We start from the raw sequence: 24,297 nt of genomic DNA on the forward strand, positions 1-24,297 counted from the left end.
GAAAGGGATGGGGATGAGTATGTCCTAAACCGTTCACCTCTGCTTGCCTTGGCTTGGTTCTTGGTTTGTGTTTTAGCTTCCTAGCCCTCATCATTCAGGTTGACTCTTTGGTGCAGAATCACACCTGGGAATCCTGTGTCTCTGGGTGTTATGCCTTTGGGAAGGAGCAGAGACCGCACGTGACCGAAATACATGGGGAATTGAAGTCTACCACATACGGAGAAAGCTGGAAGGGCTGGCTTCAAATATCTGAAAGATGATCATTAAGAAGATAAAAAGGAGAAGAAAAATAGCAACCCACTTGTCCAAAGTCACACAGCTAACAGGTTCTATGGTGGATCTTAAGGCACTGCTAAGTTTGTTCTCTTCACACTGCTCTACGCTGTCTCCTATGGCGAGAGGCTAGCCTCTTCATTCTTTGGCCAATACAAACACAGACTTTGTATTGCTGCAGGTGTCCAAATAGGATGCATTCCCTCAGGTTATCACGATCTTCCTGTGCCAGAAAGTATTAAGAAGAAAACTGGAACAGGATAGATTTCCAGACCTTGGAGGCACCGGGTCTTAGATATAGGTTGTGTCTTAGTGAAGGTTTTACTGCCGTGAACAGAGACCATGACCAAGGCAACTCTTATAAGGACAACATTTAATTGGGGTTGGCTTACAGAGGTTCAGTCCATTATCATCAAGGCAGGAGCATGGAAGTGTCCAGGCAGGCATGGTGCAGGAGGAACTAAGAGGAATTCTACATCTTCATCTTAAGCTAGCTAGGAGGAGACTGGCTTCCAGGCATCTGGGAGGAGGGTCTTAAAGCCCACGGCCACAGTGATGCACTTCCTGCACCAGGGCCACACCTACTCCAGTAAGGCCACACCTTCTAATAGTGCCACTCCCTGTGCCAAGGATATTCAATTCAGATTGGGAAACAAGATTTTTTTTAAAAAGCACCTTTGAATTCCTTGCAAGGACGAGGAAGGCATTATTATGATCTCCATTTTACATAGGAAGAGATTTGCCAACCAAGGTTATGCCACAAGTGTTTGGGTGCTAACCACTTGGCTGCAGATCTTTTCTACCGGCTATACAGTAAGAGGAGCTCAAGTACAAGCTGGTCCGAACTGTCCTGTCCACCACACATTGTGAGCGGCAGCTGCCAGTAGCTATTCTCCCAAATAACAGAACTGCCCAACGGACTCTCAGACCTGTTAGAACTGACTCTCTCAAAGCATTTCTTTGTCTTGTCTTGTTTTGATTTTGTGCATGCATGTGCATGCGTGTGTGCTTGTGTGTATGCACACATGCACATCTCTAATTTAAACTTTTCAGCAGAGTCCAAAATGCACTGGGTAATTCTTAATTGCCATCTCTTCATTTAAAAACAAAACTGTCACGCCAAAAATTAGTTTTACTCTGTCATTCAATACTTAAGCAAAATGTCATTAAATATATTGACATAATGGCTAAACCATTAACTCCAGTGAAACTCTCAATGTGCTAATTCAATAGAACCCACCAGGCCTTTCGGGGGAGAGCAGGGTCAGTCCCTAATACTGTTTGTGTTGTGTCCAAATTCTTACCCACTATGTGGTCTAGAGGTCTCACTAAGCAGTGATATTTTAGTGTATAACCATTTTAGGTTTTTTTTTGTTTTTGTTTTTGTTTTTGGGGGTTTTTTTTGGTTTTTTGGTTTTTTGGATTTGGTTTTTTTCAAGACAGGGTTTCTCTGTATAGCCCTGCCTGTCCTGGAACTCACTCTGTAGACCAGGCTGGCCTTGAACTCAGAAATCTGCCTGCCTCTGTCTCCCAGAGTGCTGGGATTACAGGCGTGTGTCACCACCGCCCGGCTACCATTTTAGATCAATATGTCCTTGCTTCCTCTCTTGGGACTAGTCTCAAGATTCCATGAGGGCCAAGAACAGACAAATAGATGAGATTTCTGTGTCTTAAGTACTGAAGCCAACGGGGACTTTTGGGTCAAATGTTCCATTACACTGGTGCTCTTGAGGAAGCTGACTGTGGGGCAGGTGACTGAACAGTGTAATCCTTCCGGTCTTAGTCTATCTCCCCTCTTTCCTATCCATTCTTTTCCCTGCTCTATGTCTTCTCTTCCCCTTTTTCCTCTCAGTTGAGAAAGGCCAGAAGAAATAAACTAGTTATGAAAGATACCTTTGTTTTTTTAAATAGCCCAAGGGAGTTAAATTTAACCTATGAGTAAGACAGCTAGAGCCACTTGTTTACAGCTAGAAGTTAAGGGAGGAAATGGCGGTTTGCTACCTCTTCTAGGCTTACAGTCTGGTGAGCTTTCACCAAACCCGGTTAGCTTCTCTCTTTCTTCCTGGTTTTTCAGCTGGCGGAGCAGAGCTGTGGCTGGGATGAGCTTGTCACAGATCCTTTTTTTTTTTTTTTTTTTTTTTTGTTTTTTTTGGATTTGGTTTTTTCGAGACAGGGTTTCTCTGTGTAGCCCTGGCTGTCCTGGAACTCACTCTGTAGACCAGGCTGTCCTCGAACTCAGAAATCTGCCTGCCTCTGCCTCCCAGAGTGCCGGGATTACAGGCGCGTACCACCACCGCTCGGCTTGATCAGATCCTTTATTATTTCACTAAGATGCTGCTGAAATGGGGAGAGGCGTGAGGCAGCCTCTTTTCTTCCTCCTGCCCATCAATAATCAATGTTCAACTTGACAAAAGTTAAATTTGCAACCTCTTGGCTGAGGCAATAAGGTATAAGTTGATGTATCATTTTATGACTGTCCAACTGAAGTGGATGGCTGTGGCCTTCCAGTATCACCACACAGCCCGTGCCTACCCAAGGATTGCTAAACATCTTCCCTTGGGCTAGAGTCCTCAGGCTTAACCTCTCTGCTTGTATATCCTTTCGCCCTGTAAACATACGTGCACACACATGCACACATACACACATGCATGCACACATACACACATACATACACACATGCACGCACACACACATGCACACACACACACACACATACACGCGCACACGCACACACACACATGCACGCACACACACACACACACATACACACACACATATCTTGTGTTTATAATTCTGTTGCTCTCAGCTTTGGAGCATTGGCCACAATTATCTTAGTTTTCTGAGTCTCTTCAGTGGAATACATGTTGTTATTCGTTATGGGGCTGCTGCCAAGGCCTAGGTCAATTTCTGGGTTGTTCCTGGGTTACAATCTGATGAGTAAGAAAAGAAGCAACCACAAACAACATCAAGGTAGAAAAAAAAAGAAAAAACCCTGTCTAGGCAGCCAGTCCTCTCCCAGCTGTGCAGGATGCTCACTTGCTTCAGACTCCAGGCCAATCCTCTTCCCACACGGCTGTGACTAAAGCCTCAGTTACAACACAACACAGAGCGTGCTCACGTCAGTTTTCCCCGGTGCCCTGATTCACCGTCGCTCCCAGAAGCTAATACGGTTTTCAGGGGAGCTGAGTGGAGCCCGGCCTCAGCTCCCTCGACTCCCATAGCTCAAGGCGGCCAACAAAACACCTAATAAATCAATACATATTATGAGCACCTTTACGCTGGCTCCGACATGACAACTCCTTGACTCTTCCTACCTGAGCTGTGGAAAGTCAAGATCGAGAATTCCCTGGACCTTGTTTCCCCAAGTCGTGATTAAACCTGGAAAACCATGTGACTCTGGAGTGAGAGATCGCCCTCTAGCGTGCCAGCCCATGCTAGGTCAGGCCCAGGGCTATACACACAGTGCCAACCAAACAAAGAAGGTACGCCAGGAAGGATCAGTGGGTTTTAAAGTGTACTCTGCAGGTTTTACAGTAGTCCTTTAAGGGGTGTCCTAAGGTGTGGGGGTGGTGATGTGTTGACAGTGTGGGGTCCTCTATCTGCCCATCTACCTGCTCAATCTACCTCTCTTCCTGCCTTAAGCAGCTCAGTTCTACCCTCTGTCACCTTGTGCGGGGTGCTGCGAGGACACTTAATTTATTGATGTCTGTAAAGCCCTTGGGAATTTCTGAAGGTATTTTCTGCAAGCCAGGCCCAGGAGCAGGGCTCTTATTAAGCATGCAAAGACAGATGCCAATATTGATTGTCCTAATGGGTTCTGGCACAGGAAATACACTCTGAGTTAATTGCTGTCTGAACCCTTTTGGAGCGAGCACAAGAGCTGGCCAGGCCTGGCACTCCGTCAAGCACCTACTTGCAGCTGCTGGGATGAGAGCCTAGCACTCCAAGGGGTGGATGCTACCCATCCAACAGCTCAGAGAAGCGTGCCTTGTGCCTACGCAAGGCAAGTGGAGAAGGTTCTCAGACATGTCTGGGGAGGTTTGAACATCATGAGCTGTGGACACCTGGCTGTCTTCACAAACATGTGCAAGTAAGGCGCATCATCTGCCCTGTGGCCTTTCCTTGGGCGTGCATATGCTCACAGTGTGGTGGCATCCAAGAATGAGTCCAAGGTGCGAGTGCGTGCCTACTCCCACCTCACTTGTGACCTTGGGCAGGAGTTCTTTTAATTTACATATCTTCACCCACCGTACTTACCTAGTGGAGTTCAGAAGGGACTGAACACAGATGAGAGGAGAGGTATGCACACATCCAACCATTTCTTAAGTCACCTTCTTGTAACTGCTGACCCATTTTTGGTAGCGTTGCTGTGATGAGCACCTGATTCATTTAGCTACTGTTTAGTAACCTTGCCATTCTTACAGACACACCAGTAGAGAATAATTCACCGAGGGCCGAGGAAACGTCTGGTAGCAGCAGTTAGTTATGTGGGCGCCGGGTCTGGAAGTAATGCTTGTCAAACTGGGAGCTAAAACAGAGCGAAGGAATCACTTCACCAGTGGCACCTCCGTCCTTCTCGAAAGCAGCGTGAAGAATTTATTTCTTTTCAGATGCCAGACTGTATAAATACCAGAAATTTTCTATCCGTTGAAAGATCCGCCACATGGAAGCTCTTTGGAAAGGAATTTCAAAATCTATGCACGTAGTACACAAGGGTCACGGGCAGCCCTGAGCTGGTTGTCTTCACATTCTTGATAGCCCTGAAGGATCAGTCAGCTAGAGTTCCACGGATATTTTATTAGCTACAGGAATTACGTTGTGAAGGAAGACACCAGCTTGTCTTTCCCAGAAGCAGAGGTAGCCGACGAAGCATCAGCTCAGGACTTGTTACAACCCTCATCTCAGCACGCTCCTCTGTAATCTCACTCCTGTGATGGTGGGGGGCAGGGGGGAAGTGGGACTCTCATCCCTACGCAGGCTTGTAAATTCAACACACCTGTAATGTCACAGCTACCTAAGGCTCCCACAACAAGACGGATGCCTGTGCTAGCTTCTCCACAATCTGAAAGGAGCAGCAAAATGTGACATTGTTGCTTTTGGGTACCCAAAAACACAATTCCAAGCCTGGGAAATGAATCACTGTCATTTGATGGAAATCTCTAGACTAAACATGCTTGCTAGAAAAAAATATGAAATTAGATGGCACCATTAAACACAATGTAAGAACAGTGACGAATGAGAAAATGAATAACCCTTTATTTAAAGCCTTTATTACCAATGGTACCATGATTTGTAAAAGTCTATGAATTGTCCTTCCTTCCTTCTTCCTTTTTTCTTTTTCTTCTTCCTCTTCCTCTTCTTCCTCCTCCTCCTCTTCCTCCATTTTCCCCTTTCCCTAACCAAATCCACCTCTGAGTTTTATGTAGCCACGGTGGTTTCAAACTCACTATGGGGCTGAGGCTGACCAGTAATTCATGATCCTCCTATGTCCATCTCCCAAGTGCTAGTCAAGATTAGTACCACCATGCTCAGCTTTCTATGGGAAATTTCCACTGAAAGATTTTTTTAATTGAAAAGATATTATAAATTCTTAAATATGTTTAATGATGCAAGCCAATGCATCTTACTAGGGTACCATAGCCCCCACACTACGTTCTCTCTTACCCCTTCCTTGGAAACACAGTAGAGTTAAAGAGACCGGTCCTGAATTAGCTCTGCAGATTGAGAACCTGTATGATCTTGGGTAGTTCACTTTACCTCAGCAGTCTCATCTGCAACGTGTGATGGAGACAGTTCCAAAGTCACAGCAAGGACTAAATGAGTTAATATTTTTGATATGCTCACATAGTATCGTGTGAGTGCATGTCATATTCATACATACATATACATGCATATGTGTACACATATGTGTGCTGCTTCAACTCTGTTAGCATGACATTTTGCTGAATTTTCCTGTTATACTCTTCCCATGCAGTATGTTCTCAAAAATTCCCTTCAGCAATGTTGATGGAAACATTTGAACCCAGAGATGTTATCACCAGAAGGTCATTATAGGGTTAACTGCTGACCTGGATTGATACTTGAAATAGCTTGAAATTCACCTTGGAAGTCCACAGAGAGGTGAAAAGACAGCGCATTAGATGAGGAAGGGAATCAAAGATACCATACTGATCGGGCCTCTGGAGTATGTGCAGCTCAGCTGAGGATGCTCAGATGTTTGTAGAGTCTGGAGATAGTTAGGGAAGGTTATGGCACCTGGTGAGTAGAGCTATACCTGATTCTAAACTCCCCACAATGCACACGACAGCATCCCACCACCCATGTAATCCTGTGTTAATCTCCGATCACTGAGGGGCTGGAAAAGTGGCTCGGTGATTAAGAGCATCCTTTGAGATGATCTGGAGTTCAGTTCCTAGCTTATGACCACCTATTGCTTCAACTCTGGAGGATCTGACACCCTCTTCTGGACTCTGCAGGAAGACACACACACAGACACACACAGACACACACACAGACACACACAGACACACACACACACACACACAGACATACATACACATAAAATAAATAAATAAACAGGCAAACACAAACAGAAAAATTGCCGGCTAGTTTTATATCAACTTGATACAAGCTGGAGTCATTTTGGAAAAGGGAACATCAACTGAGAAAATGCCCTCAGCAAATAGGCCTGTGAGCAAGTATTGATGATTGTGGTACACTCTGTATTGATGACTGATGGGGCAGAGCCCATGGAGGCGATGACAGTCCTGAGCTGGTGGTACTTAAGAAATCAGACTGAGCGAGCCATGAGGAGCAAGTGGGTAAGCAGCCCTCCTCCATGGCCTCTGCATCGATTCCTGCCTCCAGGTTCCTGCCTTGATTCCCTGAAAGATGATTAAGGTGATTGGGATACAAGAATTAGGGTCAATAAAGCTTTCTTCCCTAAGTTACAGTGAGCCATGGTGTTTTTGTTACAGCAGTAGAAAACTAAGACATACATTGGCTCAAAACAAAAGCCCCACCACGGACCCACAAGAACTCTCAGTTTAGGCCGGATGTCCTAATGAGGTCAGCCACCCGGGAGCTAATCCGGCTTCCAAAAGTGCCTCCTCCCTCACTTCTGAAATGAGAAGAACTTCTGCAGTGAGAGGTTTTGTTACAGTGCACTCTTTGGAGACTGAAGGCCTGCTGTGGTCCTCAAACGCCTACTAATTCTCAGTTAAGCGAGGAGCAGGAGGCTACTGCCATCAGTCTTATGATTCTCTCCCTGAGGCACACATGCATACACCCTAGGCCCTGGACCTACAGAGATGTTCCTCCAACATGCCTGTCTAAAACCATTGGCTTCTTTCTCTTCCTCTCTTCTATGCTTGTGACCTATCCATTCACACTCATGTGCTGTTCCTTGTGTTCCTACTAGTTGCACCTCAGGTAAACAGATGTCTTTCTGGTTCTTAGTGTAAGCCATGATGTCTTCTTGGGTCTTAGGTTATGACACCTGTGACCACTCCTGTGAGCAGAGCCTTCCATCTCCGGTTTTCTGTGGTTATAGCCAGACTGTTTTCTCCAAATTCCCCATCTCTAGATACCTGCCTGCAGGCATTAATGGGCTAGGAGCTATGCATCTTTTGTTCATTAATGTACACACAATGCTACCACAATGCTTGCAAGAGCCTAGTCAACCAGAAGCAGAAAGAGAAAAATGTATTGTTTGTGCTCTGACTCCAAATCTACCCAGACTTTCTCTCTTAAGCCTGCAGATGGCCTTAGTTTTCATGCATAGAAAGGAGAAGAGAACAGAAGAGAAGAGAGAAAGGAAAGAAGAAGATAAAAGCAAAAAAGTGACTTGGTATAGAAGTAGAAGAGACATCATGATTTCAAATTCTGATTGATAGTGTTAGTTCTTTGCCAGTCACTGCTAATGTTTCATAACCATTCCTTCCCACATGAGAGAGTTGTTAGTGAGGGGATCTAGAATATAAGTCAGCAGTTGGACGTAGAACAGTGTGTGTCCCTCAGTTTTAAGTGTCAGAGGGAGTTATGGTGTGACTGTTTACATGCCCACTGAATTGCGATAGTAGGTTGGGGGAATTTTGATGGAGGTAATTAGACCATGAGGGTGGGGCCCTCAGGAATGGAATGATGGCAGTATACGAGACACCCCAGAGAGAGGAACTCCATCCCTGATTTCATCGTAGGGAACCACAGGTAGAACACAACCTGCAACCTGTGGGACTGAGTCTGGTGCCGAATCTTCCACTCTCTAGAACAAGGAAAGTCAGGTTAAGTCAGGGAGCCCCTGACGTCTTGTACGTTAATTCAGTTGGGCTGAGATGTGGTGAAGCAAGGCACAAAACCCTTTAGTCAATAAGCACCCTTGTCTTAAAATGGTGGTCTTGATTGGACTCAGTAAAATGCACTGTAGAGACAGGATGATGATGGCTGAAAAGATTCTATTATAGAAGTAAGGGGATGCTGTGTATGTCCACTCCAGTGGAACCAGGGGAGGTGGATCTGAGTCTGAGGTCAGTCTGGTCTACATGGCGAGACTCTGTCTCAAACAAATAATCAAAAACAACAACCTCAAACAAAGCAGAAGTGATGGTACAACCTGTCCCCTCTCTCCCTGCCCCTTCCCTCTCTCACCTTGTTTTGAGGTAAGGACTCTCGGTGGCCTGGGTCTCACTGATGAGGTTTGGCTGCAGAGCCATAGCTTTGCTGGCTTGTGCCTCCCTATCACTGAGATTACAATCAAGTGTCACCATGCCTGGCCTTTTCTACTTGGATTCTAGGAACTAAACGAATGTCCTCTTGTTTGCACAGTAAGCTGTCTCCTCAGAGCAACCTTTACAAAACTGTCAGTGGCGGTTCTTCTGAATATTGGCAGAGCATCTGTTCTCAGCAACTTGTTTACATAAACAAGTGTGGCATGGTAAACTGGGCTTAAAGGATCTGCTGTGAACGCAGCAAGCGCTCAGGTTCCGTCCTGAATAAACCAAAGGGTATTTCCTAGGTCGATAATCCATTTACGAAGTAAGTTGAGTAAGTTGCACTAACTCTGGAAGAATGCTGGTCCCTGAAAAATGTGATGGTAGGAAATACTTGGAAGCCACAGTCACAGTTATTCATCTTAAAATTTAAAGAAAGTGCTTACACTAAAGCTCCTCTTTGGGATTAAAAAGTAGCAAATCAAGTCACGTGTAGATCTCTTTCCTTTTGCGGCCATCACTGGATTGCCAAAAAGAAGTTTAATCCCGCCGGGCACACGCCTGTAACCCCAGCACTCTGGGAGGCAGAGACAGGTAGATTTCTGAGTTCGAGGCCAGCCTGGTCTACAGAGTGAGTTCCAGGATAGCCAGGGCAGAGAAACCCTGTCTCAAAAAACAAAAACAAAAACAAAAACAAAAAAACAAAAAACAAACCCAAACAACAACAACAACAAAGATGTTTAATCCCTTCATGACTTCTGAACAAAGCAAGAACTGCAAACAGCATATCAATACATCTTCTTACATTTAGAGAAAGATCCTGTTTTCCCCTCTTTCCAAAGAGCTGAGACAGAAGTAGAATGCTCAGTCTGTGCCCATTCGGAAGGAGGAAGAAGTGCAGGCTGTTCGAGGAAACTACAGAGGCCAGAAGATGGCAAGGTGGTCCAAGTGGACACCGCATGAATCCAGCGAGAGAAGGCGAACGGCACAACTGTCCACGTGGGCATCCACCTCATCAAGGTGGCCATCACCTGACTGAAGCTGGACAAGAACCCCAAGAAGCTCCTGGAGAGGAAAGCCAAGCCCTGACAGTAGGAAAGGGGAAGGGAAGAAACGATGGAGAAGATGCAGCAGGAGCCATCTTATACGTGCCTTTTATTAAAAACTGTCAGGGGCTGGACAGATGGTTCAGAGCTTAAGGGCACTGATTATTCTTCCAGTGGATCCCGGTTCAGTTTCCAGCACCCCCCTCCCACAAGGAATTATCAGTTTATTTTTAAAAGTGGCACTAATTTTGAGGTGAGTTGACCCAGAGGGACTGTATGAGGTGGAATACGTAACTGCATGTTCGGTTCCATGGCAACCAACCGATATCTCACACGGGACTGAGACTTCCCTTGTGGGCGTGGGCAGGTGGGAGGTCTACGCTTACTGAAGCATGAAAATGATTTCACAGCTAGCAGGGCAGCTCATGGTGTAAAGGTGGTTGCCGCTAAGCCAGACAGCAGGAGTTCTATCCCCGAGACCCACAAGATGGAAGGAGAGGACTGAGTTCTGTTTTCTCCAAGTAAGGTCTACACACACACACACACACACACACACACACACACACACACACGAGTAAATTAAAAAATGTAAAAAAAAAAAAATTCAAAGTGATGTCAGATGTAAGGGAATTGTGAGTGTGTGTTTTGTTGTATTTCTATGTGTATATTTCTATGGAGGCCAAAGGTCGCCATTAAACATCTCTTCAGTCACTTCTCCTTGTTTTCTGAGACAGGACTTTCACTGAAATATGTGCTCTTCAATTTGGGCAGCCCTGGCCAGAGAGCTTCAAGGATCAAGCTGTCTTGTCCCGTTCCCTTGCCAGTACGTAGGTGACAGGCATGTGCCGCTGTGACCCACCTTTTAAGTGGGTGACGGGGATGGGAATGTAGCAGGGCTTCATGTTTGCACAGAAAGCGTGTTTCTAATTGAGCCACTGCCTGGCTCCAAATGTATCAACCATTTCTAAGATTAATCTTACTTAAATTGATTTGGGAAGATGTGCTTAAAACAAACCAGATGGTTCTGCAGCGACATTTCAATGCAAGATGGATGTAGAAATCTTCTGCAGTCTACAAAATCCAGCTTGGCAAGATGCCACGCCCTATGGGGAGAACGGAGAATTCCTCACATTGAAGTCATTGCTTATCAGACCAGGATGCCTTTATTGGAGGGCTCTAGAGAATACCAACCTCATGCCAGCAGCAGAAGAGTCTCTTCCCCTCCCCCTCCACGTAGGGGCATCACATTGCCAACTTTGCCAAAAAGGAAAATTTAAAAAAAATGAAGGATACACCAAGTATCAAGTCTGAGGGAATGAGAAAAACACCCAACACTTTACACAGATTTAAAAGTTCACTTCTAAGCTCTGCCTCTTGCTGACTGAGCATTTGGTCATCACTTTTATAACTGATTTGTTTTCATTCCCCCTCCCCCTACAAAGTAAAAATGGCTATCATCATTGTAGTGATGACTTTATAGACGGTACTAAAATGTCTCTCTTGAAGACTTTTGTATGAATACATGGTCTACTAAGAACCTTTTAGGGTTGGAGCTAAGACTTGGGATAGAGCTGTTAAGGTGGACAGAGGTTGCTCGGCTGCTCGCTCACCCCAGTGTTTCAGCGTACCTCCTCTCTTCCTTTAGATGCTGAGGGCTTTTATCTCATTAGAGAGGGTCTTGGCATCTGTGAACCTGCATCTGAAGTGGAAGTTGTGTGCAAGTTCAAGTAGGTGCTCGGCACACCTGTTTAAATACCGCTCGGGTCTTTCTGATATTTTAGTAAGTCTCGCTAACTTCCTCCGAGTAAGTGCAGGTTGGAACAGAGGGCAGTGGCGGGTCAGGTGTACGAAGGGCAGGGGAGGGCAACACTGGAGTCACACTTTGTTCTATGACTAGGATGTTCCGGTGTTAATCGTGTTTGAAGAAGCCGTGCAAAGTGGTGGACCTGGCAGAGGGAGGCGTGTAGATAGATACCACCACTTCACGAATAGCCTCCAACCTGGCTCTCCAACGAATCTGATGAAATAATGTTTTGTTTTGCATTTAGTGTTTTTTTCTCAAGCACTGTTTTATTTTAGTGTCTGTCACATGTTAATGTTCACAACCCTACAATCACTATCCTTACTTTAAGTCTTAGTTGTTTGTTCAAGATCACCCAGTCTGTTAGCGCACAAGCAGAGCTAGAAAGCCCTTGGAAATCCATAGTCTAAATAAACTCTATCCCACTATTTTAAGCCCTCTGGCCTCTACTATTGCTCATTATACACAATGAGCATACCACACACACACACACACACACACATACCCACCCCAAATAAAACAGAAAGACCTTAATTAAGACTCATTAGCTGTCAGAGGGGGCTGCGTTTGCTACCTTCTTTCCATCTGAAATGCAGTTAGCCAGTTCAGGCTCTTAGTTTACCTCCGTGAAGGGGGAAAATAAAAGCTTCGTGGATTACTTGGTTCATTGATCACTGCAGAAATGGCATTCTTGCTCTGCTGGGGCAGGGGACTTTCTATCTTGGAGCTTCTCTCAGGACGAGCAGGCCACTGTGCTCCGAGAAAGGATGCCCTCCCTCTTCAGCTGAATTAGACAGAGAGCAGTAGCCTAGCGTCCTGTCATCAGGCCTCCCTCATGATAAGTCTGCTGAGTGCTTCTGGAAGAGGCTTTGTTAAAGCTCAGTTTATTAGTCACCACCAAGAGCTAATAAAACACTTCAGGAAGTCTCTGCGAGCTGTAAAAACACTTCCAAAGGTCACTGCCAACACTCCGGACTTCAATGACTTTTTTTTTTTTTTAAAGGGAAAGAAAACAAAAGCAGAGAGCCAGGATTTCACAACACAGAGTAGTGAGAGCAAATGGGCTCTAGGGGCTGACCGGTCCATCCCGGGGCTGACCGGTCCATCCCACGGCTGACCAGTCCATCCCACGGCTGACCAGTCCATCCCACGGCTGACTAGTCCATCCCACGCCAGCCGTTTGCCGGGAGTCAGGAAGGAAAGATCTGAAAACCTCAGCGTGGCAGCGAGGCGGAGAAAGCAGGACATCACAGTTTGATCACAATGAACTTACAGTATCCCTCAGTATCTTAGGGGACCTCTGCAGAGCCTAAAGGGCAATGCTGTTCAATATGAAATGGCACCCGATCTGCACACACATCCATGAACATCCTCTTGTGTATGACAAGTCACCCCTGTATCATACATAATACCTAATATAATGCAAAAGTTATGTAAATCGCAGTGTTGTTTAAGGGGAAATGACTGGGTACGTTCATACAGGTGTAGCTATTACTGATCTAATCATAGTCTTCTCCATGAATGAATGAATCTACTGAGGCAGAGAGCTAACTTTCTTACTTATTTACATTTGGTTGAAAGATAGAAATCTACTTATGCTTCCATTGCTTACAATAAACTCTTTTGTCAGCAGTAGAGTATGAGGCACATAAGTGACTAATTTCAGATTAACCACAGGGTATCCGGTATTCTTAAAATATGACTTTTTATATTATAAAGGTAAACATACAGTTCAAACCTTTTCATTTTGTTTCCTGTGTATGGGTGTTTTGCTGCACATATGTCTGTGTCCCATGTGGACACAGTGCCTGGGAATGCCAGAGGAGGATGTTGGATCTACTGGGACTGGAGATACCAACAGTTGGGAGCCACCATATCGGTGTTGGGGATTGAACCTGGGTCCTCTGGCAAAGGAGCCCATGCCCCTAACTGCTGATGCCTCATGTCTTCAGCCCTGCAGCTTCACTTTTAAAGGCAGAGAAACAGACAGGAGGAAACAATCACATCGTTTTAAAGCCAGGGCATGGTTTGAGGCACTGCTTATTTCTTGTGTCAGAAGTCCTACTTTGATGTCTGGATGTCTCAGGACAAGGGACGATGAGCCACTGGTCCCCCTGCGTTGGAAATACCGATAATCATTGAGATTTCCATTGACCACTAGCCAGAGAGCTTAGAATAGAAGATATGATACCATTTTCTATTTTGTGTTAGGATAAAATTTGTGACTTAAATCCATGTTAAGTCATCTGAGGATCCCAGTGTCTCGCAGAAATGTCAGGATTCTCAAATGAGATGATAGCCAAGGGACACAAAGCTTCACTTAGAAAGGAGGAATAAGTCCCACACAACCGAGTAGCCAATGACAATGGGCAGTACACTTGAAATTCCTAAGAGTTTCCATAATCTTGCCACAGAATAGTAAGTATGAGAGTGGCAGATATGTTAATTACCTAGATTTAAGCATTTCACATATATGATGGTATATAATCCATATATACATATGTATGTATGTATATATATGTATATGTATATATATATGTGTGTGTGTGTGTGTATACACACACACACACACACACACACACACATATATAATTTTTGCTTGCTGATCAAATGAAAGAAGAGGTCAGTGTCCAGACAGAGTGATGTAGGTTCCATACTGTTCTGAGGCACAATGTATATTGCTGTCTTTAGAAATTTGTTTCAGTCTTCAACGGGGAGTAAATGTGGCTCAGCATGGGCTGGGCTTTGGTCAACAGTCGGAGGTGCCACAGAGCAGAGCTGTGCCTTCCATTCCGCATTCGTCTCTCTCCTCCCCTCTCCGTGAATAAGACGGTAGAGGAAAGAAGGAACCTAGGCCTGACGCTGGGGCAGAGCTCCGTGGCAGAGTCGGTGCCCAGCATGACCAGCCCTGGGTTCAATCCGCAGTAACAAAAGGAGAAGTCAAAAGAAAAGCCTGGGTCCCGGAGTGGTTGTTCGGCTCCGCCGGCTTCCTCCCTCTAGGTCCCTTCTGCTGTTTCTCTGACTGTGTCTTCGCCACGATGATAACGTAGGACCTGTCTCAGGGACCCTTGGAGGATTAAATGAGACCGGCATCAGAGGTCAGGTGTTCTCAGCCTTTCTGCTGATGGCCTGTATGCTCGAGGACAGGCGGAGCGTTTGGATCCAGAGGACAAGGTTACTGGAGCACCCGCGTAACCTTGATGAACTTAATTGAATTTATTTTATTTTCCTGATCTTTTTTTCCTTTCTCCAAAATGGTAAACTATACTTTTCCCACTTCAGTTATGTCATGGATATGGATATATCAAGAGGAGCCAATTCTCTTATTCCAGAAATGTTTGCTTCTTGCATATTTCTTGGTATTCAGCGCAGACACCATGACCAAGGCAATATTATAAGGACAATACTTAATTGGGGCTGGCTCACAGGTTCAGAGGTTCAGTCCATTATCCCCAAGGCAGGAGCATGGCAGCATCCAGGCAGGCATGGTGCAGGAGGAGCTGAGAGTTCTACATCTTCATCTGAAGGCTGCTAGTGGAAGACTGACTTCCAGGCAGGAGGATGAGGTCTTATAGTCCATGCCCACAGTGACCCACCTACTCCAGCAAGGCCACGCCCACTCCAACAGGGCCACACCTTCTAACTGTGCCACTCCCTGGGCCGAGCATATACAAACCATCACGGTGCTCCTCCCCTCTCTTCCTCCCTTCCTATTTTCACCTTTCTGTCATCGGAGTTTCAGCAAGCACATCTGTTGCTCCCACACGCGCCTGAACAGATTTTGGTCTCACACTAAAGTCCCTCTTGGACGGATGCATCTCCTTTCTCTTCAGGTGGCCGTCATTACTGCAGGCTGCCACAGAGCCCGGCCTGATCCTCATCTTCCTTTTTTCTTCCTTTAGTCATACTTGAGTCTTCATGGGAAGTTTCTGTTTAACTCATTGACCACCTTCTAACAAATCCAGTCTCCCTCTCCGCCAGACATGGTAGACCCCATTCCATTCTGAATGAGGATATCACCTCTGTTTTTATTAGGTTCAGCTGTCTTAACCAGCACAGTGGCTCCATGAAATTCAGATAAACCCAAGGTAGCTTGGTTCTTGTTTTTGTGTTTTCTGAGCAGTGTTAGCATGAGCTCCCTAAGCCTTGGAGACTTGGCTATCACAGCTGGAAAGCAATAGTGCGTTGGAAGCAGCTACCGTATGTATCAACACCCTGCATCTTAGAGGGAGGGAAAAGGAAAAGGGCCTTGATGGCTTGTGTGAGGCTGAACTGCCAGGTTAGGGTCAGGATAGACATTCCCAACCCTTGATAAGGTCATATCATTAAGCAGCTTATAAAAATATGGTATTGATCTAAGCAGATTTTCCTTGTGAAGCAGGGCAGAAGAATGATTTTATAAAAAATAATCTCTTACTAAAACATTTTAAAAGTTCTCCAAAATAAAACAAATTTAGAGAGGAAAGGAGCCCACGAAGAGGGCAGAGCATTCTGGGAAAATGTCTGATACCGTGTCCTCGCAGAGCCGAGACCCTCTCTGACGGAGTAATTCCCTGTCACTGTAGGCTGTAATGAGACACTAAGACTATGGGACAGGTGGGATCAAGACTGTCCTATTAGTAGTTCCTCCTAATTGAAGGCTTTCCTTTCTTCTGTCAAGTCACGGAATAGAGCCCATATGTACCTCAGGGAGCCATACCCAACAAGATGTGAGTTAGGAGCTCAACAGTATCTGCGCCCACCGTAGAACGCAAACAATACATTAAAAGGAATGAGACAACTGCGCCTCGCCTCGCGTCTTGTCACGTTTCAGTAATTCTGAGTGGTTATCGCCTTCCTCTGCTCTGAGCAGTAGACTCTGCAGGCTGACCCACCCCTTCCTCTATAAAGCATACTTCTGTCACAGTTTCTGGAACCCCAGAAGACTTTCCTAGTGATAAAATATGTTCTTTCTTTCGGATTATGTTCATGATTAGATATTTCATAACCCACTGTAATTCCTGTTTATAAACGTATGGACATAAATGCTGTATTCTTCCAATGTGCTTGAGTGCTTATCAAACCAGCTTGTTCTCCAGGCAAGTGGCCTTTAGACAAGGTTCCTTCCCCACAGCCAATGCACACTTGGGGCCGGTAATTGTCATGTGAGAGACTGCAAGGTGTTTTGTCATATATCCATCCATTACATGCCTAGGTTACTCTCTCAAAGATAACAGGAAAAGAGCCTTTAGACAATGCTAGTCATTACAAAGTCTCTCCCAAAGATTTGGTGCGTTAGGCCACCCACTGACTGCTAATTAACAACTCCTTTATTTTGGGCCGGTAATCAAGAGGTAAATTTTATGGCACACTTCTGTCTATCCCAAAGACCACCCTGTGGGTTAGCTGAAAATTACACGGACCCCCTCCCTCACCCCCAAGAGATGGTCTGATAATATCTTCCCTTCATTGATGAGAAACAGAATCCACTGTCATCAAGTGAGACAGTGATATAAATGTGTCTCCTTAAATGTCCGCCCCTCCCAGACCCCGTTTGCCATCTGGGCAGTGGCTCGCCTCCTCGTCTGCTGCCTTCTCCCTTGGCAGATATAGTCTGACTCAGAGGGAGGGCTTCCCTGCCCAGAATAAAGAACTAACCAGGAGCAGACAAAGTATGGCCTTGAGCCTCGTAAACCTGAAGATGGTAATTCTGACCTTAAGGTTATTGCTCATAATCAGAGGACATGGCAAATATAAATACTCAGTACAGTACAGGTGTGCACAGCCAATATGAGAGCCTACATTCCCATCCATAGGGCATCTCAGTGGGGGAGGGACATGATCTAAGTAGAAAGTCAAGGTGGAGATGTAAAGGGTTGAAGGGCCAGTGTAGCCGTACGTGAAGAGACAGGTCGACTCTCGCTGAGTTTGAGGCTAGCCTGCTCTACGTACCAAGTTCCAGGGCAGCAAGGAATACATAGTGAGAACTCTGCCTTTTAAAAAAGAAAGCAGCTTATACCACAGCCCCCATCCCCATGGCCTCTGCAGTGGAAGAACAGAAAACATCTGGTCAGAGGAAGAGTAAAGCATCTTGGAGGATCTCAATAAGGACTATGTAACACTCCGAATAACCAATAACAACCACTAAACACTGTGGTGCTTTGTCAAAGTCATGAGTGATCTCAACTAAGAGAATGTAGTGGCGTGTTCAAAGTGTGCACAAAAGTCTCCGACTCTCACCGGGCAGCCCCCGCCCCACCCATCCTTAGCTCTCTGTGGCTGGAACAGTGGGATATTACTGACAGCCAACCGGCTTTTGTTAGTTGTTGTTGTTGTTGTTGTTGTTATTGTTGTTGTAGGTGGTGGTTGGCTGGTTGGTGTGAACGTGTGTGCGTATGCACTCTTGCAAAATGGCGATTTCTCAAGAGTTCCGACTGAATTTAAGGGAGGAAACAGAGTCTTTAAAATATTTAAAATTCTTCAATTGAGGTCAAATAATTTAATCCTAACTGTGAGAGGGAACTGTAAGGAGAACTGAAAGTCCACAGAAGATCAGTTATTGTAACTCACAACAATTCCATTCTCCCTCATCTTCCCATTACAAACCCACCATACGAATTTAGAGAGTCCCAAAAGACACCTCAGCCAAAGGGGCAGGTGCTTTATCTCAGTTCCCAGCAAGGCTCTGAATTTAGCATAGGGAGAAGGGACACCCCATCTGCTAGATAGCTATTAAAGAAGACAGGGTCACACCGAGCAAGACAAGAGCGCAGCAGGCCGTGCAGCACAAAGTAGCAGGTGGAAATGTGAGCCCAGTCATTATGGACCGAGGTCACCCCCAGTGTGCTATCTGGCTTTCCTGTTGGGGAAAAGAAAGAGCTGGGGAGGCAAGTCACACTCCCAGGATCTTGGCTGGGAGGCAAAAATCACTAAAGGGCTGTTCCAGAGTATTTTATTTGACAACTGTATTTTCACTGATGCTGCTCTGAAAACCTTCTGGAAATACAAATTTTGGGAACCACCTTGTTGGATCTTTTTAAAACCACCCACCAGTCAGAAGGACAGGATAAACACTCCCAAATTTGGAGATTCAATCTTATCCCTTTCCTTTCCCAAGCCGCATGCTTCCTTAGCTGGCTGCCAACACATCTTCCCTGTCTCCACATCAAAAGCAGATCAAATTTGTTATGTCCCAAAACAAAAAAACGTATCTCTTGACTTTGCCACTCCCAGATTTCGAGGTGACTCGTGTGTTTCCCTGTCTTCCCAGGGACAGATGGGAAAACTGCTCACATTGTCAAGCTGTCTGTACCACAAGCTAAACCTGTGGATGGCTGTCTGTCATGGTGGTGGGAGGGATGCCAGGCTGGGTGCAGAGACTCCTGACGCTGTAGGAAGTGATGCTATGCGGGCACACCTCTCATCTGCTTCCTTTTGCTCCTTGTGGCAATTTTACCCTTACCTGCTCGGGAACATACTGGTGACCAGTTACAAATCTATACATGCTGGGTAAGTCACGATGGCACTTGCTATGACAAAGCAAGGCACCCTAGAACTGGTGATGAAGCAGAGTTGGAACTGGTGCCAGGCAGCTCAAGGGTGGGGACCGAGGGTTCTTTTCTTCCTCTGGGTCACGTGATCCCACGTCTGAGCGCTATCCCAGTCCCTGAAGTTTTCTTTTCTTTCTCACTCCTTGAGGAGTTCCTTGCCACATGACATGAAGGCAGCCCCAAATGACAGTCTCAGGCCAGACTCAATCACTTCCTCTAAGTCTTCCACTTCTACAAGAGGACTCAGGTCTTCTTTTGGGTGGCATGTAAGTCACGTGGCAGAAGCCAACCTACTGGTGGGCCTATCCAATGTCGGGTTGGTCGGAACTTAGGGACAGATCACTTGGGACTCTGAGCATAGACAAGCGGATAATCTGGGAGGAATCACTGTCAGCAAACTGCCCCAATATCTCTAAAAGAGTATGTCCCCTTCACCCTATCGGGGAAAAAGTATGCCACACACACTTTTCCCTCACCCCTTACCCCTGGCATCTCTCCCAGATTTCCATTCTGCTAGCATACAAGAGCCAAACACAGTACATCCAGATGCCAAAAATTAAACCCTCTTAATGCAGTAATGAGAAATTAAAACCAGTAACGGAACTTCAAAGCAAGGGAAGCCAAGACAAACACATGGGTAAGGTGCATGGGGAACGTACAACCTAGCGCCTATCTGATAACAGACTTTGAAATGTGAGCAACACGATACTTCTGGGAGGCAAACTTTCATCAGTGACATCACAGGGCAGGTGGGCATTATGCTCCGACAGCTTCCTCTGCTCCTTTCCAACAGCCTGGTCTATAATGTGCAGGCTGTCCTGTGAACAGGATCAGTTCTGCCGCCCCGGACTCTGAACCAGGGAAAGCTCATCCAACTTCTGCACCAGTTTCCTCATCTATAGAACACATATGATAAGAACGTTACAGAGTTCTTGGGAATATTATTGGCGAACTTATAAAGCATATATTCTGGTGTCTGGCATGTGGGTGTTGTCAATAAACAGGAACTACTAGGTTGGATCATATGAGGATGATAATTTTTGGTAGGCCAAACTAATATTATATAATCCCTCAGTTGGAGGAATTATCATTTTTGTTATTGCCATATATTTCTATGCACTGAAAGAGTGCACTCTTTGACAGCAGGGTCTCTGCTGGTCTCACTTCCCATGCAGGGTCTGGAAGACTTGGTGGGTAGTAGGTTCACTATATTAGCTAAATGAAACTGTGTTATACTATGAGGAAACTAGTGACGATGGTAGTATTGCTGACAATACAGTCCTTTACCTCATCTGGGATACATTACCAAACAATTAATGTCTTAAGGGAATGGATAAGTAATTAAATGAATAATACATTTTCAGTCCATATAGGCAGTTTAAAAAAACCACCACACTGGTGAAAACTGCTAGGAGCCTGTTTTTTTTGTTTTTTGTTTTTTTCAAGACAGGGTTTCTCTGTGTAGCTCTGGCTGTTCTGGAATTTGTTCTGTACACTAGGCTGACCTCGAACTCAGAGATCCACCTGCCTCTGCCTCCTGAGTGCTGGAATTAAAGGTGTGCACCACGACCATTCAGCTTTGGGCCTGTTTTTTGTTTACTGCCACCCGTGACCTGCCTTCATTTTTATTCTAGAAGACTGTTCAGTGTTAGGTAAAAGTATCAGAGTTCTTTTAGTCCCATGGGCCTTCCAGGTAAATGAAAACCATGGTGACAAGCCAGAACAGTAAGGGATTGTAATGTTCACTATAGCCTGCCTAGGGTCAGGTAACAGCAACTGTGCAAGAAGATTAGAACGGAAATTCTCCTAAGGTTCTGTGTGGCTCATGGTGTGCCCTAAGGTTGACTCTGGAGTCTCTCACCAAGTATTCAAGAAGGTCCTAAAAATTAAAGTAAATAAAAGATCCTGTATATGACTACCAGAAAACTAAGAGAGGCTCACGAGCGTGGATTAAGCCAGAAGACAGAAAATTAAGGACAGAATTACAGAGAAAGAGAACATTAAGTCTTTTTGTATAAACTTTTGACATTTCAAGTAATGGCTGGTCTCTGTGTGTTAGAATAAAGTGAGACTTAAAGGATGGGCAAGCTCTGTCTGGTTTTGACAGCCTATGAGGAAATGAACTACTCAAAAAGGCAAAGCATTCATTTGAAAGAGAAGCATTTACTTTAAATAATGCATACTTGAGGGGCGATAAATTTATGCACACAGGGAGAAGGGGAAAAGAAAGAATCTCTACCCTGGCTCAATGCTTAGCCCTGTGATAGGTAACAGGTCTGTGAAAGAGACAGGTAGCCTGTATATTGTCGTTTGAGTTTAGAGCTCAAAACAGAGCATCACGGAATGAGACAGATGAGGGTTTTGTGATTTCTCATGGCACTGGAGCTGGTCTTTTCAACTCAAGCTATTGTTGACAGAAGCATTACCACACGATTATAATTATGGGGTTTGCTCGTCACAAAGGGTCTGAGTCTTCCATCAAAGGGAAAGGAAACAAGTTACTTAGGCATGTCCTGAGTCTTTCACACTTGTTGGATAATCGGGAGTCTAGTGGCCAAAGCAAAAGTCCCCAGGCAGAGAGTTTGAGGGCTTGAAGTTCTCATCTTCCTCCCTCTTCGTTTCGAGAAGCGAGGCTTTGGGGCTCCACTTTCTCCCGGAAACACAGCAGATCTCCTCTTCTTTGAAATCATGAAAAAGAGGCCACCTTGGCATTGTAAAGTAGGCAGAGACTCCAGGGAGTGTCTCTGGCAAAATATGAGATCCTTAAAATGTCTATTTATGACCAATATTGTTTACTCTCCCCTTAGCCTCCCACCCCAACCCTGTTTCCCGTCTGGCTCATAACCCTGAAACTTACACACTACAGTCTTTGACAGCGATTTCATCTCTGGGATTTAGGACCTGGAACCTGGGACCCAGCCCCGACCCCGATTTCCTCTCATTGGTACCCTCAGTGCGCACCCACAGACACCTTCATCTCTATAAGCTCTTGTAGGACACTGGTCCTGGTACACAGTACCACACCAACAGCTCATAGTAACTACCCATGGTACTTCTGAGAGAATACAGTGAGCGGGCAGGAGTCTGCTAGACTTCTCTCTTTATCCCATGAAAGCTTCATAGAAAAACACAGTAACCAGTGACCAGCATCTGGAATAATACAGATATGGTTTCTGAAATAACTCAGCACGTTCAGCCAAGTAAACAGAGAAACTGGAGATAAAAACAGAATCTTCCTTCTTAAAGAAATTTGTCCCAGACCATTCGACATCTAGTCACTGGATACACAGCTCAAAATCAGGACTCAGTCTTGGTTGGTCCTGAGTAAGCTAGAATCTACATTTCTATACCTAGATAGAAGGACTTTCCATCTATATCTGACCAGAGGGGAAAACAGAGCTTTGCCTTGTTGAAGTTAACCTCGTTTTATAAGCGGAACGTTACCAGCCCACTGACATTTAAGGTTAGAGGAAGGTAGTTTTCCCAGTAAGAAAGTGGTATCTGTACTCACAGCCCCACCAGGCCTCAGTCCCTCACTAAATCTGATTTAGTATCTTTCATTCAGCAACATCCCTGTGCCTATTCCGGTTCAGGTCCTGTTGGCTGGGCAACTAGAGGCGGGAGAACAGGTTACCTGAATCTCCTCACTCTGTGCTTCCTCCAGTAAGGTTGCCAGGGAGCACGCTGACTCCAGGATGCTCTTGGCTTAATAGGTTTTTGTAGCGTTTCCCCTTCCTTCCTGCTACAAAGCCCCTGGCTTAGCAGGAAAGCCCCCCAGATTCCTGAACCAGTGTGCTGACTGTCTCCCAGATCTCTCCACCATGCTGCTGAGCCTCAGTCAGTGACTGGCTGATAATACACGCGTCATCCTCAGAGGGCCCCAGCAGACAACACTTCATTTCCTCTTATGCTACAACTGAGGTTATTCACTTCTAAGCCAGTTTATATAGGGAGGGAGGGAGGGAGGGAGGGAGGGAGGGAGGGAGGGAGGGGCTGGAGTTTATACACTCAACAGATTTTTAACTTCTTACTATGGCATTCAGGAAACATTCAGGATACCACAGCCTAAAATGTGTGCCCATGTGGATGGAGTTCACTCCCCACTGGGGATTGGATCTAAAGCTGCTCAGCCTCAGAGCTGTTTTCCCAACCATCATGTTGCACGGTTTAGATCAGAGCTGGGCACAATCACACAAGAAGAAACGCTTTAGTGTTTGAAATTTTGGGGACTGAGAAGATGGCTCAATGGATAAAGCACACGCATTATGGAAATGTGAAGACCTGAGTTTAGGCTTCTTGAACCCGGAAACAGATGCAGTGATAATGTATGTCTGTAGTCCCAGTGCTTCTCTGCCTGGATGAAAAGTGCAGACGAGAGAATCCCTCGTTTACAGGCCAGCTGGTCTGGACTGCAGCAGGAACAGCAGAAGTCTTCTGGTCTTCAGGGTGGAAGGTAAGGACCGATACCTGGGGTTTCCTTCCAACCTCCATTTGTGCACTGTGGCAAGTACATATTCCTATTTACACACACACACACACACACACACACACACACACACACACACACACACACGAGCAAAGAGAAAGAGAGAAAAAGTTTGCAAGTAACTGTGATGAGATACCAGTCCACATTTATTAGGATGGCTAAATGAAAAATAGATAATTATAGACAAAAATGAGGGAAATTATAATCCTATACATTGTATGCATGTAACATGAAAAATAGCCCGGCAGTTCCTCAAAGGAAAAAAAAAATCAAATACAGATTGTATGTTCCAGTAATTCCACCTCTAGATATAAACTCAAAAGAATTGCAAGTGGGGACATGAACACGTGTTTGCATATCAAATAGTCAACGCAGATTTACCCACAATTGCCTACAGGTGGAAACACTCACACATCCGTCAACAGATGAATACACAAGCAAAGGTGTGGTACAG

The 24,297-nt window shown here is 45.4% G+C and overlaps 1 protein-coding gene and 1 pseudogene across 1 annotated transcript in view; one reads left to right on the forward strand and one right to left on the reverse strand.

Moving 5' to 3' along the window:
- The window catches only part of Mob3b (MOB kinase activator 3B), a 196,514-nt gene that overhangs the window by 53,048 nt on the left and 119,169 nt on the right, over positions 1-24,297 (reverse strand). The gene's annotated exons all lie outside the window — the stretch shown is intronic.
- On the forward strand, positions 9,718-10,289 carry LOC127679720 (60S ribosomal protein L26-like; annotated as a pseudogene).

The sequence above is a fragment of the Apodemus sylvaticus genome, chromosome 3, assembly GCF_947179515.1.
Source record: "Apodemus sylvaticus chromosome 3, mApoSyl1.1, whole genome shotgun sequence".
NCBI lineage: Eukaryota > Metazoa > Chordata > Mammalia > Rodentia > Muridae > Apodemus > Apodemus sylvaticus.